This window comes from Ammospiza nelsoni, chromosome 35, assembly GCF_027579445.1.
Source record: "Ammospiza nelsoni isolate bAmmNel1 chromosome 35, bAmmNel1.pri, whole genome shotgun sequence".
Classification (NCBI taxonomy): Eukaryota; Metazoa; Chordata; class Aves; order Passeriformes; family Passerellidae; genus Ammospiza; species Ammospiza nelsoni.
The window spans coordinates 1,529,850-1,543,095 of NC_080667.1; the positions used below are offsets into that span (position 1 = coordinate 1,529,850).

Consider the following 13,246-nt stretch of genomic DNA (forward strand, 5'->3'; position numbering starts at 1 on the left):
TCTGCCCACAGGGCAGGTGCACAGCGTCCCCTGGAGCCGTTAACTTCCCCGGCCCGGGCCTCGGTGTCCCCCCACCCGAGTGTCGCTCCTGTTCCCGGCCGCTCCTCGCCCCGGTGTCACCCCGCTCCCGCCCGCTTCCCAGCACTCCCATTGCCCGTGTCCCTCTTGCCCGGTTCCCATCCCTGTCCCGTTCCCGGTCCCATTCCCGTATTTCCAGTCCCATTCCCGGTTCCGGGCTCCCGGTCCCTGTTCCCATTCCCAGTCGCAATACCGGTCCCGGCTCCTGTCCGCATTGCCAATCCCAGTCCCGTATTCCCTGGCCCATTCCGAGTCCCGCTCCCCATTCCCGCTCCCAGCCCCCTCTCACCGGACGCCGCCGCCATCGCTCCGGCCCTCACGTGACCGAGGAGACCCCGCGCTGCTCCCGCCCACCAATCCCAGTGCGCGATCTCTCCTGTATTTGCGTAACCACGCCCTTCGATTTGGCCCCGCCCACCGCCGCCTGAAGCCGCCTCCAGGCGCTGTTTGCTTCCAGTTCCCTCCCAGTGCTCCCAGTAGAAGCGGGACTGGCAGGGAAAGCGCTCCCAATTCCTTCCCGCGGCTCTCAGGATCGCTCCCACTCCCGGGGCCGCTATGGGAACCCCACCCTAGGGCAGAGCGCGACGCCTTTTGTGTGCCGGCACTGCCCGGGCCGGGCTGGGAGCGGAGGAGGAGCGGGAGGAAGAGGCGGGACAGAGAAAGAGGAAAAGGAAGAAGACGAGCAGGAACTGGAGAAAGAGACGGGCAAGGAATAGCAGCAGTATCAGCAACACCGCGCGGTTCCCCCGCTCAGGCCGCAGCTCCCCCGGCTCCTGCTGCATCGCCCTCCTCGCCTCCAGAACCCGCAGGTGAGTGGGGAGCGGGAGGTCGCCCCAAATCCATCGGGGGGGGTCTCTGGGAGAGTTTTTTTTGTGGGGAAGGGATCTTAGGATCTTCCAGGACCCAAAAGCTGAGTCACAAATAACCCTTGGGGGAGTCCCGCGTGCCCTGTCCCTGCGGGCAGAGAGGCGATCTCGGGTTTGGGGATCCCAGGGAGAGCCGGGGGGAACGCGGGAGCCCCGGATGGGGGAGAGCACAAAGGGGCGATCACACAGCTGGGATACCCCGGCAGCCTGGAGGGTTGAAGGAAGCGAGAGATGAGCGGGCTCCGGGCCCCCCGAGGCTGAAAGGGGCGCTGACTTCTCCAGCTGCACTTGGGCAGCGGGACCATCAAAGCCAACACACTCAGCCCTTGTTTTCACGTCCAAAGCAGGATTTCCCGTTCCTAAACCTTGGCCGGATGGAGGAAGAGGAGGCTGCGAGGAAGAGGAAGATGGCCCGGGAGCCCCAGGCAGGTGAGGAGGAAGTCAAGGCCCTTTCCCCCTCTGTCCTGCTCCATCTCCCAGCCCAGCACGGCCCCCGGCTGCAGGACAACCCTGTTGCCAAAGCTGTCCTGCTTGGGACGCACTGGGGGGAATCTCTTTGTCCTTCCGTGTGGCACGGAGGGAAATCCCATCCTCTCCTTGTCCTTCCTCTCCCCAGGCACTGAGCTGAGGGCGGAGACCAGGGAGGATGAGTCACCACAGCAGAATCTCGTGGATGAGGCCATTTTGAGCAGCTCCACAGCACAGGAATCTAACGGGGAAGAAAAGTCCCGGAGATCCCTCACGAGGAGGGGCTGCAAACGCAGATCACGGGGATCTGAGGAGGAAAGACCCACCCTGGGCCGGGAAGGTGGCCGGAGCTCAGAGCTGGGGGTCCCTGAGCAGCTTCAGGATGGGGAGAAGCCCTACAGGTGTGGAGAATGTGGGAAGAGCTTCAGCCGAAGCTCAGCCCTGATCCGCCACCAAAGGATCCACACTGGACAAAGGCCCCATGAGTGTGGGCAGTGTGGGAAGAGCTGCAGAGATAACTTTGACCTGATCAACCACCAGAGGAGCCACACGGGGGAGCGGCCGTATGAGTGTGGGGAATGTGGGAAGAGCTTTCAGAGAAGCTCCACTCTTCTGAAGCATCAGCGGACACACACAAATGAGAGGCCCTATGAGTGTCCCAAATGTGCGAAGAGGTTTCAGACAAGCTCCCATCTGCTCACACACGAGCGGATTCACACAGATGAGAGGCCCTTCCGCTGCCCCGACTGCATGAAGGGCTTCAAATATAACCCCGACCTCATCAAGCACCGGCGCATCCACACCGGGGAGAGGCCCTACGAGTGTCCTGAGTGTGGGAAGAGATTCACCCAGAAGTCGAACCTGATTGTCCACAAGAGGATCCACACCGGCGAGAGGCCCTATGAGTGTGGGCTGTGTGGGAAGAGATTCAGCCAGAGCTCTGAACTGATGCTTCACCAGAGGATCCACACTGGGGAACGGCCTTACGAGTGTCCCGACTGTGGGAAGACCTACAGCCGGAGCGATCACCTGATGATCCACCAGAGGAGCCACACTGGGGAGCGGCCCTACGAGTGTGGGGAGTGTGGGAAGAGGTTTCAAAGCAGCTCAGATGTCCTCGTACATCAGCGCATTCATACAGATGAAAGGCCCTTCCGCTGCCCTGACTGCGGGAAGGGCTTCAAGCACAACTCCACCCTGATCACCCACCAGCGCATCCACACTGGGGAGAGGCCCTACAAATGTCCCCAGTGTGGGAAGACCTTCAGCCAGAGGTCAGCCTTGACCCAACACGAATGGAGGCATCACTCGGAAAGCCCTGTGAGTGCCCCAAGTGTGCCCCAAGTGTGCACTGCTACAGTTCCCCAAGTGTGCACTGCTGCAGTTCCCCAGGTGTGCACTGTTACAGTTCCATACCCTGTGGCAGTGTTTGTGCTGCATGCTGTCCAGTGGGCAGAGCCCCAGTGATCTGTGGTGCTGGTAAGCTGTGTTGGGAAGACACCTGGCTGGGGGCTCTACCTCTTAATGGCTCCATGTAGCCTTGATTATCTTTTAATTTCTCTCTGTCCTTTCAAAACACTCCAAACCAGGATAAAAATAAAAACATTGAACTAAGACAAGGATGAGGACGTGTGTGGATCTTCCAGGGGATGTGGGGGCTGCTATGTTCCAGGGAGTTGAGGGTTCCTGGGTGGGACTTGGGGGCTGTTCTGGGCTTTGGGCACCCCAGGTTGAGTGACTCTGGCTGCACTGGGAGAGCATGGCAGAGTTTCTTGGGTAGCTGATCAAGGACCCCCTGCCCTGGAACTGTCCCCATGACTCCATGTTCTGGTTCCCCATGTCACCTGTCCACGATCCCCCTCTCCCTGCTGTCACTCCCCTTGCTCCCCACCCGTTCCTATGTCACTGCACTTCTTGTCCCGTCCAGCTCCCATCCCAGTCTGGATCCCGTTCCCAGTCTCATTCCCCGTCCCAGTCCACTATTTGTCTGGTTGCCGTTCCCATATTCCCAGGCCCATATTCCGGGTCTCACTGCCGATTGTGAGTCCGTTCCCATATTTCCCTTTCTATGTTCCCAGTCCCATTCCTGTATTCCCGTTTGCGAACCTGGTCTCATCTTCCTAATCCCCATCTCATATTCTCTCTCCAGTTTCGGTTTCCATATTCCCTGTTCTGGTCCCATATTCCCATTCCCGCTCCCTGCCCCCTCTCACCGGACGCCGCCACCATCGCTCCGGCCCCCCCGGCCCTCACGTGACCGAGGAGACCCCGCGCTGCTCCCGCCCACCAATCCCAGTGCGCGATCTCTCCTGTATTTGCGTAACCACGCCCTTCGATTTGGCCCCGCCCACCGCCGCCTGAAGCCGCCTCCAGGCGCTGTTTGCTTCCAGTTCCCTCCCAGTGCTCCCAGTAGAAGCGGGACTGGCAGGAAAAGCGCTCCCAATTCCTTCCCGCGGCTCTCAGGATTCCACCCAGTGTTCCCTGTATCACTCCAGTGCCGCGTGGGCCGGGGCCGCTTTAGGAACCCCCCTAGGGCAGAGCGCGGCTGCATTTGAATGTTTGCCCCTGCCCGAGCCGGGCTGAGAGCGGAGGAAGAGGAGGGACAGAGGAGAGGAGGAGGAAGAGCAGGAACAGGAGGAATACGAGCAGCAGCAGCAGCAGAACCAAGCGGTTCCCCTGCCCGCCCGTTCAGGCCGCTGCTCCCCCTGTCTCGCCGGCATCGCTCCCCTCCGGAACCCACAGGTGAGCGGGCTGGGGGAGGTCTCTGGGAGGGTTTTTTTGCGAGGCAAGGGATGTTTGGATCTTGCTGGACGCCAAAGCAGAGCCACAAATGCCCCTGGAGGGATCTTGGGGGTCCCGCTTGGCGATCACCCGGTACCGACGGGCACAGCGGCATTCACGGATTTGGGGATCCCCGGGAGAGCCGGGGGGAACGCGGGAGCCCCGGAGTGGGGAGAGCGCAGAGGGGCCATCCCGGATCCGGGGGACCAACCGGCTGCCTGGAGGGGTGCGGGAGGCTGGGGATGAGCGGGCTCCGGGCCCCCCGAGGCCGAAACGGGCGCTGACCTCCAGCTGCTCTTGGGCAGCGGGACCATCAAAGCAAATTCAGTAAGCCTTGTTTTCCCCCAGACCAGGATTTCCCATTCCCAAGCCTTGGTCCAATGCAGGAGAAGGAGTAGGTTGCAAGGAAGAGGAAGATGTCCCGGGAGCCCCAGGCAGGTGAGGAGGAAGTCAGTGCCCCTTTCCCCCTCTGTCCTGCTCCATCTCCCAGCCCAGCACGGCCCCTGCACTGGGGACGCACTGGGGGGGATCTCCTTGCCCTTCCGTGTGGCACGGAGGGAAATCCCATCCTCTCCTTGTCCTTCCTCCCCCAGACCAGGAGCTGATGATGGAGACCAGGGAGGACAAATCCCCACAGCAGAACCCCATGGAAGAGGCTGTTTTGAGCAGCTCCACAGCACAGGAACCCAACGGAGGGGAAAAGTCCCGGAGATCCCTCACGAGGAGGGGTTGCAAACGCAGATCACGGGGATCTGAGGAGGAAAGACCCACCCTGGTCCGGGGAGGCAGCCAGAGCTCAGAGCTGGGGGTCCATGAGCAGCTTCAGGATGGGGAGAAGCCCCACAAGTGCTCAGAATGTGGGAAGAGCTTCAGCAAGAGATCCTACCTGATCTGCCATTGGAGAATCCACACTGGGGAACAGCCATACGAGTGTGGGGAGTGTGGAAAAAGCTTCTTCGAGCACTGCCTGCTGATTGTCCACCAGAGGAGCCACACCGGGGAGAAGCCTTACAAGTGTGATAAATGCAGGAAGAGATTTCAGATCAGCTCCACTCTCGTCAGGCATCAGAGGATTCACACAGATGAGAGGCCCTTTCTCTGCCCCGACTGCGGGAAAGGATTTAACCGTAATTGCACCCTCATCAAGCACCGGCGCATCCACACCAGGGAGAGGCCCTACAAGTGTGCTGAGTGTGGGGAGAGCTTCTCCCAGAGCTCTCGCTTGACCAAACACCAACGGAGCCAGCACTAAGGGCAGCCCTGCGAGTGCCCTGAGGGCAGGAAGAGCTTCCTGTGCTGCTCCAGCTCCATCCCTCACTGCAGGATCCGTGCTGGATGATCCCCAGTGAGCCATTGTGGGCAGAGCCCTGGTGATCTGTGGCGCCGGTGATCCGTGTTGGGAAGACACCTGCCTGGGGGGCTCCACATCCTCCTGGCTCCCCATGGGCACCTGCACACATCCACAGCCCAACATCAGAAATCCATTGTGGAGAGTGGATTGGTCAACTTCTGACTGCAGAAAAATCTCACATTTTTCATCATCTCAGTGGCATTGAGCAATACTGGATAGCCTTGCAGGTCTTCTCCTACATAAATCCAGTGTTTTAGTTCTCCATGGCCCACGGCTGTCTTTCACAGCCAAATGAAGACAGACTGGGGCAAAACCTCTGATTTTGGAGACAGTGGGATGGAAACCCCTCCAAAAAATGTTCTTTTCACCCACCCAAGCACATGGATGTTCTGCTGGCCGGGACATGTAAATAATTTTGTTTTGGCCTTGATTTTCTTTTCCTTTCTGTTCATCCCTTTGAAACTCTTGAAACTGGGGTAAAAATAAAGACATTGAACTAAACATGGATGGGGGCATGGGATGACAATGACATGGGTGGGGACAAGGGGGGACATGGAAATAGGTGGGGACATGGGTGACCCAGACATAGGTGGGGACATGGGAGGACAGAGACATGGGGGTGATGCCCTAAGTTTTAGCTTTCATGTTTTTCAGATTCTATACTGCCTTGTGTGTAACTCTGAACTTTGTATGGATTGTTAGTAAGTTCTCTTCACAGGGTAGTTAGACAAAACCATCCTTTTCCAGCTTGAGAATCCAAGGACATCTGTTACGGCCTCAGACCCAAAAAGCATAAACAGTGAGTTGAAGGGAGAAGACAAGGAGGATGGGACTTCATAACCTGAAGTTATAATTGGACAACTAACCCCAGTATGTAAATAGTTATTTACCAAACCATTATTTATGAAAGTGTGAAAAACTTATAAAAGTGTGAAAACTTGTGACTGATGGTCCATGTTGTGTCCATCTTGGGCAGAGCCCCGGCCAGGCTCTTGTACTGCCTAAGGTATATCCTTTAAAGGCCTTTTAATAAACGCCTGCTTTATTCCTTTAACTCTGTCTAGCCTCTGTTCCAGGTCAGCCTCTCATAGGCATCAGTTCTGGCACCCCATGAAGGGACAGAAGGCATCAGGAAAACCCCCTGGACCAGAGGAAGACCTAGCTGCTCCCCCCCACTCTTGCCAGCACTCCCAGGGTGCCCCAGCTGCAGTAGTGAAGGTATCAGAGCCTGAGAATCCTTGGGCCTGGCACAGAGGCATGTGAGTAACTCAATAAAGGAGGTATTCTGTTTTAGCACCTGTGTTAGCTGTTAGGAGATCTCTTGTAGTTTTGTTTAGTGTGGAAGGACCCTAGGGGGTCCAGGTGGAGTTGCTTTATGTTCACTCTCTGTCTCACCCACTAGAGTGAGAGAGGAGACTCTCTGGAAAAGTGAGCCTTTAGCACTACAGTGGGAAGTATTGGCCTGAGGCCTGGGCGGGTGCCATAGGTTAGCTCCTGCACTATGGTTCCAAAGGTTGTGAGCTCTAATCCTGCGTCTTACTTGTTCTTGCTTGCTCTTTCTCTCTACCTCTTGCTGGTTCTTTTGATCTCTGCAGACTTTCCTACTCACTAATGTTAATATGGGGTTTGTATTCTCCTGTGATTGTAATAGTAATATATCGAGAAGTAGTCCTCTGGGGTTAATATTGAAAAACTGGCACGAACTAACAGATCATTGCTTTTTAAACCCAGACTTATCAGGCTCTCAGAAAAGATGTGTCCAACATATGAACTAGACAACAAGATGTGGCCTGAATTTGGTAGTTCCGGTAAGAAATTAATATCAAGTTTAATATCCCACATATGGGAGGACAAATATTTTGACAAGTTAGAATATGCTAGGCTTTTTATGGTATTAGCATGTCAGCAAAGCCCATCAGCAAACAAAAAGGAACAGCATATATTGGTTTTAAATAAAAAAGACGGGAAAAGTAAAAAGGAGCAGTTGATATTGAGCAGTGGATGTAAAAATAAGGAGAAGGTGGAGTTAGACCTCATCACCCCTGATCTGAGGGTGGGGCCCAGAGCCCCTCCACCCCCGCCTGTGCTGTCGGTACTGTGAAAAATGCCAATCACTTGTTTTTAAAATTTTAAAAGTTTAATAGTAATAAAATGGTTATAAAAAATAGTAGTACAATTAGAGTAATAATAATTTGGACAACTTGAATTAGGACAATATAAGACAATAAATATAAAAAGTTACGGACGTCCGGGTACCTTTTTCTGGGCAGCATGAGCCCGAAAAAGGACACAGATTAACAGAGGATTAACCCTTAAAAGCAATAGCCTGTTGCATATTCACACACTTTATACATGATGCATAAATTCTATTCAAACACAGGATTCTGTCTGGTCATTGTCAACTTCTTCCTTCTAATCCTAACAGCGCCTTCGAGGCAGGAAGAAATTCATTTCTTCTGATAAGAGGGCAATAGATTCTTTTTCTGTGAAAGATTTAGGTGTCCTGTGGCTGCTATCTCGCTGCAAGTCCCTTCTTTAAAAAAAGTATCCTACATAGCATAGTTTGTATTTTAACATTTTTTGTAACCTAAAACTATATTTAACACAGTATTTAAGAGAATTAATACAGCATTACTTTTTAACACAACACATATAATATTAATTTTAATATTTGTGAAAAGCTAATCATAAAATACATGCATTTTTCACAGGTGTCACCCCTGGCGGTGGCCCCACCGTCCGAGCATGTTGGGGGCAGGATGGGGGGAGCATGCCCCCGGCTGCTCCTGGGCAGTGAAGGAGCAGCAGGGAGGGCTCTGGCAGCCATCGCTGCAGCTATGGCCATCCGCTGCAGCTGAGTCCCCCTCCCATCCCCACTTGTCCTGGGGGGCAGGTTCGGGGGGCAGAGCCTTCTGCCGAGAGTGGCCCGCCCGTGGGGGTCTGGTGCTGCTTCTGCTCACAGGCCCATGAGTTTCCGCAGCAACCCCGAACACTGCGGAGCCGCCTCTGGAGATGGCATCTTCAAAGTGAGCAGGCACACAGCCTGGCTTCCACCACAGTGTAAGTCATGCTTAGTGCTGTCTAGAACTGGGATTGGTCGAAGCAGATGTACCACTCCAGCAGAGTCAACAGAGTCAGACAGCTCTTGCTCGAGTAACTCCAAGGAGGAGAAGAAGAATGAGATTGCTGCCCCGAGCAAGCAAAGGAGGGAAAAGATAGATAAACAGGCCATACCACACCCCCATAGTGAAATGTACTAGGTCAAAAAAAAGGTAAAGAACTGGTTTTGCAAGCCCCATTGCGGCAGGCAGTCGGCAACCAGGGGCCAATATGTGTAAAGGTTCCATACTCCCTTACTGAGTTGGAGTAGTGGAAAACTACTGTGAAGAAATATAAAGAGAATTCAGATTAAGGTGGCAAAATTAGTAGAAAGGGCAATTAACTAAAAACCCTGACTGGGCTGATTTGAACTCCACGAACTCAGATGCATTACTTGATCCCACTGAGAGACAAATGGTCAATGAAACAATTACATCAGTAGAGGCTAGCATAGCAAATGGGTTGCTTCAAGGCACCATTACACAGATATTTCCCCTAGAAAATCCAGGTAGGGATCTAAATACCAGAACATATGGCAAAGTTAAAACAATATCAAAGTCTCATGGTATATGGGTTAAAACATGGTGTCCCTAAAGCGATAAATTGGTCAAAGGCTTACAAAGTAAGGCAAAATTATGATGAATCACCCACTGATTTTTTAAACAGATTAAGAGAAACTGCCATCAAATATGCAGATGTAGATCCTGAATCAGCTGATGGCAAAGCACATCTAGTTCTCTTATTTACAGCTCAAGCTACAAATGATATAAGAAGAAAGCTGCAAAAGATACAAGGGAGTTTGAGACATAGATAAATTGGTAGAGGTGGCCTGGGAGGTATTTTGAGACAGGGGCCCAACTGAAAGAGTTAAATCCCAACCTAGTAAGAAGGGAACTCAGGAAAAGTCATCCAAGAAAACATCCTCTGCAGAGAAAGATCAGTTTGTTTATTGTAAAAAATGGGGACATTGGAAGAATGACTGTCCAGCATTGAAAGTCCCCAGTTCCCCAGCTCCCGGTAGGTCAAGTTCCAAGTGATGTGGACTGAAGGCTGCCCCTCAGTGGAGCCTTCAGTTATAGCTGAACTGTGGAAAGATGACATTGAATTTTTAGTAGATACTGAAGTAGCTGATATGTTAAATACCTTAGAAGGGAAGGCAAGTCACGATACTGCACATGTTGTTGGGGCAGCTGGGTTAAGCGAAACATGGCTTTTCTTCCAACCTTTAAAATTTAAACTGGGAAAGCACTGGGTAACCATCAATTCCTCTATATGCCAAACTCCCCTAAACCATTGCTGGGGAGGGATTTACTAGAAAAATTGGAAGCAGAAATTAAATTTTAAAAAGGAAAAGGGGGTAAGAGTTGTAATTCCTGAATCTAAATTTATCCAAGTTGCTGCACTTTTTATACATGAAAAATGTAGTGAAATTCCCATTGAAGTTGAGAATGTGGTAAGTCCATTAGTGTGGGCCAGTGATCTCCCAGGAAGATCCAAACAAGCAGAACCAGGGAGTATTGCATTCAGACCAGGAGCCACACCGGTAAGGCAAAAACAATACCCTTGAAATTGGAAAACCATAAGGGATTATTATCTGTAATTGAAAAACCCCCTCCAACATGGGTTACTAGTGCAATGTGGGTCCAAATACAACACCCCCGTCTTAGCTGTTAAAAAAGCAGATGGCAAAAGTTATCAATTAGTACAAGATTTGGGAGCAATTAACAAAATTACACAGGACATATTGTCACCTGGGGGGGGGGGGTCACACGGCCCTATGCTGGGTGTCACCAGAGGCATCCTGGTAGCAGTGTTCTCACAGGTGTGGCGACATTGTCCTCTGATGCGTGTCCTGGTGGCATTGTGTCCCCATCCCCTGCCGTGGCTCCCTGTCACCTCTCTGTTGTCCCTGTCCTGCCCCGTGTGACTCTTTCCCCCTGTGCGTCCTGTCCTTATCTCCCCTGTGTGTCCCTATCCCCTTCTCTGTGTTCCAGTCCCTTCCACAATGTTCCTGCCTCCTGTCCTCTGCGGGGCTCAAGTCCCAGAGGTCCCAAGGCCGTGTCCTACAGGGTGTCACCATGTGCCTCAGGATGTTCCTGTGGCTGCTCCTGGCGCTGAGCGTCTGCACCGGCCCCACCACAGGTGGAGACATGACAAGACACCCTGTGACCCCCATCCCACAATGTTCCACAACACCCCTTCTCCTCTGATTTTGGGTCCATCCCCATCCATTTAGTGTCCATTCCCTCTGTTTTGGGTCCCACATCAAATCACCCCAAAGTCCCCCAAAATTCCTCACCCACGATTGTCCACCCCCTGGACCCCCCACAGGCACCTGGCCACAGAGCTGTCTCTGGTGCACCACAAAATCCCTGAAAATCACCCCAAAAGCCATTGAGATCCCCTAAAATGTTCACCCATTATGTCCACGTGCCCACCCCCGGGCTCCTGCCCCAGGCACTCAGCCACAGAGCTGTCACTGGTGATACCAAGCCGCAGGATCTGCAGGGTGTCCCAGACGGGGCCCCCAGCCACTGCCTCCAGCGGCCTCTGCCGCAACAGGTGCCCAGGACTGCAACACCAGAAATGGTCAGAGACCCAAAAATTAATCAGGGATCCCAAAAACCCATCAGGGATTCCAAAATTCTGGGTTAGGGACAATACCAGGGTGTCTGCCCCCTCCCCTCCCAGTATTTCCCATGTGCCCTCCCACCTTGGGGACATTTGGGGGACACTCCCTTCACCCTCCCGGAGTGTCCTCCCTTTCCCTCCCACGTTGGGGACAATTCTGGTCCCCCCTTCCCTTTTGTGGTGTCTGCCCCTTTACTCCTGTGTTGGGGACATTTGGGGACAACCCCCCTCACCCTCCCATGTTCTGCACATCCCAGGATAATCCTTAACGAGTTGGGGACAATCCCAGGACATCCCCCCTGACCCTCCTTGACTTGGAGACATTTGGGAATACCCGCTTTACCCAGGTATCTCTTCTGGGGGTCCCAGGTGAGCTGCATGGCCACGGCCAGGCTAACGCCCAAGGAGCAGCTGGTGACAAGGACAGTGTGGGCTGGGGGGGTGGCCATGGTGTCACCTCCCCACCCCTGGCAAAGGCTCTTAACAGGATCAGCGCTCATGTGGCACTGGAACTGGGGTCAAGACAGGAGGGAACAAATGGAGGTGACACCCTGAGATCCCCCCAACAGGGGGGCACAAAGGGGGAATCCTCCCATAGCTGCCTCCAGGGGTGGCAGAGATTTGGGGACATTCCTGCAGACAAGGCAAAGTGTGGGGTTGGCCCACCCCGTGGGAGTTTTGCAGGCACCCCCAACATGGACAAGATGAGAATCTGACTCCTTGTTTCAGAAGGCTTGATTTATTATTTTATGGTATATATTATATTAAAACTATACTAAAAGAATGGAAGAAATAATTTCGTCAGAAGGTGTCCTGGTTTAGGACAAATTAGGGGAAATCTCCAAAAGGGAGCCCCCCAAAACAAAACAAACCTCCAACCACCCCTCCCCCAATACCAGGTTCGGGAAGGAATTTCTCAGAGGAGCAAAGTGGAAAACAAAACCTATTTATTTACAAGTAACAAAAGAACACTCCCCAACACAAGAAAAGAAAAGAAAACCGACTGTGTTGTGAGGGCGTCAAGCTTCTGTTGCAAGCTCCAGGTGTCCTGGACGTCTCAGGTCTGGTCCGGAGCCAGTCCAGTATCTTCAGGGAAGGGTAAGAAAGAGGGAGCAAAAGAAAAGGAAAAAAAAACAGCGCAAAAAGCAGAAAGCAAGCAAGCAAAGCTCAAAAGACCTCGCTCAAATCCACTGGGGGATCTTGGGGAGTTTTTTTTTTGTGGGGCCGGAGATGTTTGGATATTGCAGAACTCCAAAGCTGAGATGGAAATATCCCCAAAAGGACTTTGGCGGATGCCATGTGGTGATCGCCTGGTACCAGCAGGCAGAGGGGTGATATTGGGTTGGGGATCCTCAGGAGAACCGGGGTGGAACATGGGAGCCCTGAAGTAGGGACAGCAAGAGGAGTGATCCCAGAGCTGGTGGACCTCCGGCAGCCTGGAGGAATAGGGGAGGCTGGAGATGAGTGGGCTCCAAGTCCCCTGAAGCTGAAAGGGGCACTTGTAAGAATCCGTGTATCTCGGGCTGCTGTATGAGTCCATTCTGGCTAGCTCTGGACCCTGGCCCACACGGTCTTACATGGACGAAGCAAAAGAGGAGAAACGCTCTTCTCCACGTGGAGATGAGTGTCCTGTTTATTGCTTTGGGAAGAGACACTTGAGGATTTGGAGACCTCCCAAGTGGAAAAGAGGGTGTAATATTCTTGCAGGGGACCTTTATACTCGAGGGATGGGGGTGGGGGAAGAGGACCGCAGCCAATGGGGTACCATTGAGGAGGGGTGAGGGGAGGGGTAACCAGGGGCCAAACCACCAGGGAGTATAGCAGAGGGGTGCATGAGGGAAGGGAGAAGAGAAATAACAATCTACATGACATAACATACTCAGTACAAATTTCCAATCGCCCAGTGCAAAACAACAACTAAATAAACTATTTAGTTCAATACAACACTTCCCCCTTTTCTCTTAACAAAAAT

At 53.1% G+C, this 13,246-nt stretch overlaps 1 pseudogene; it reads left to right on the forward strand.

Annotated features, from left to right (window-relative positions):
• The first annotated feature begins 534 nt into the window (after window positions 1-534).
• The window catches only part of LOC132086043 (zinc finger protein 271-like), a 244,089-nt pseudogene continuing 231,377 nt past the window's right edge, over window positions 535-13,246 (forward strand).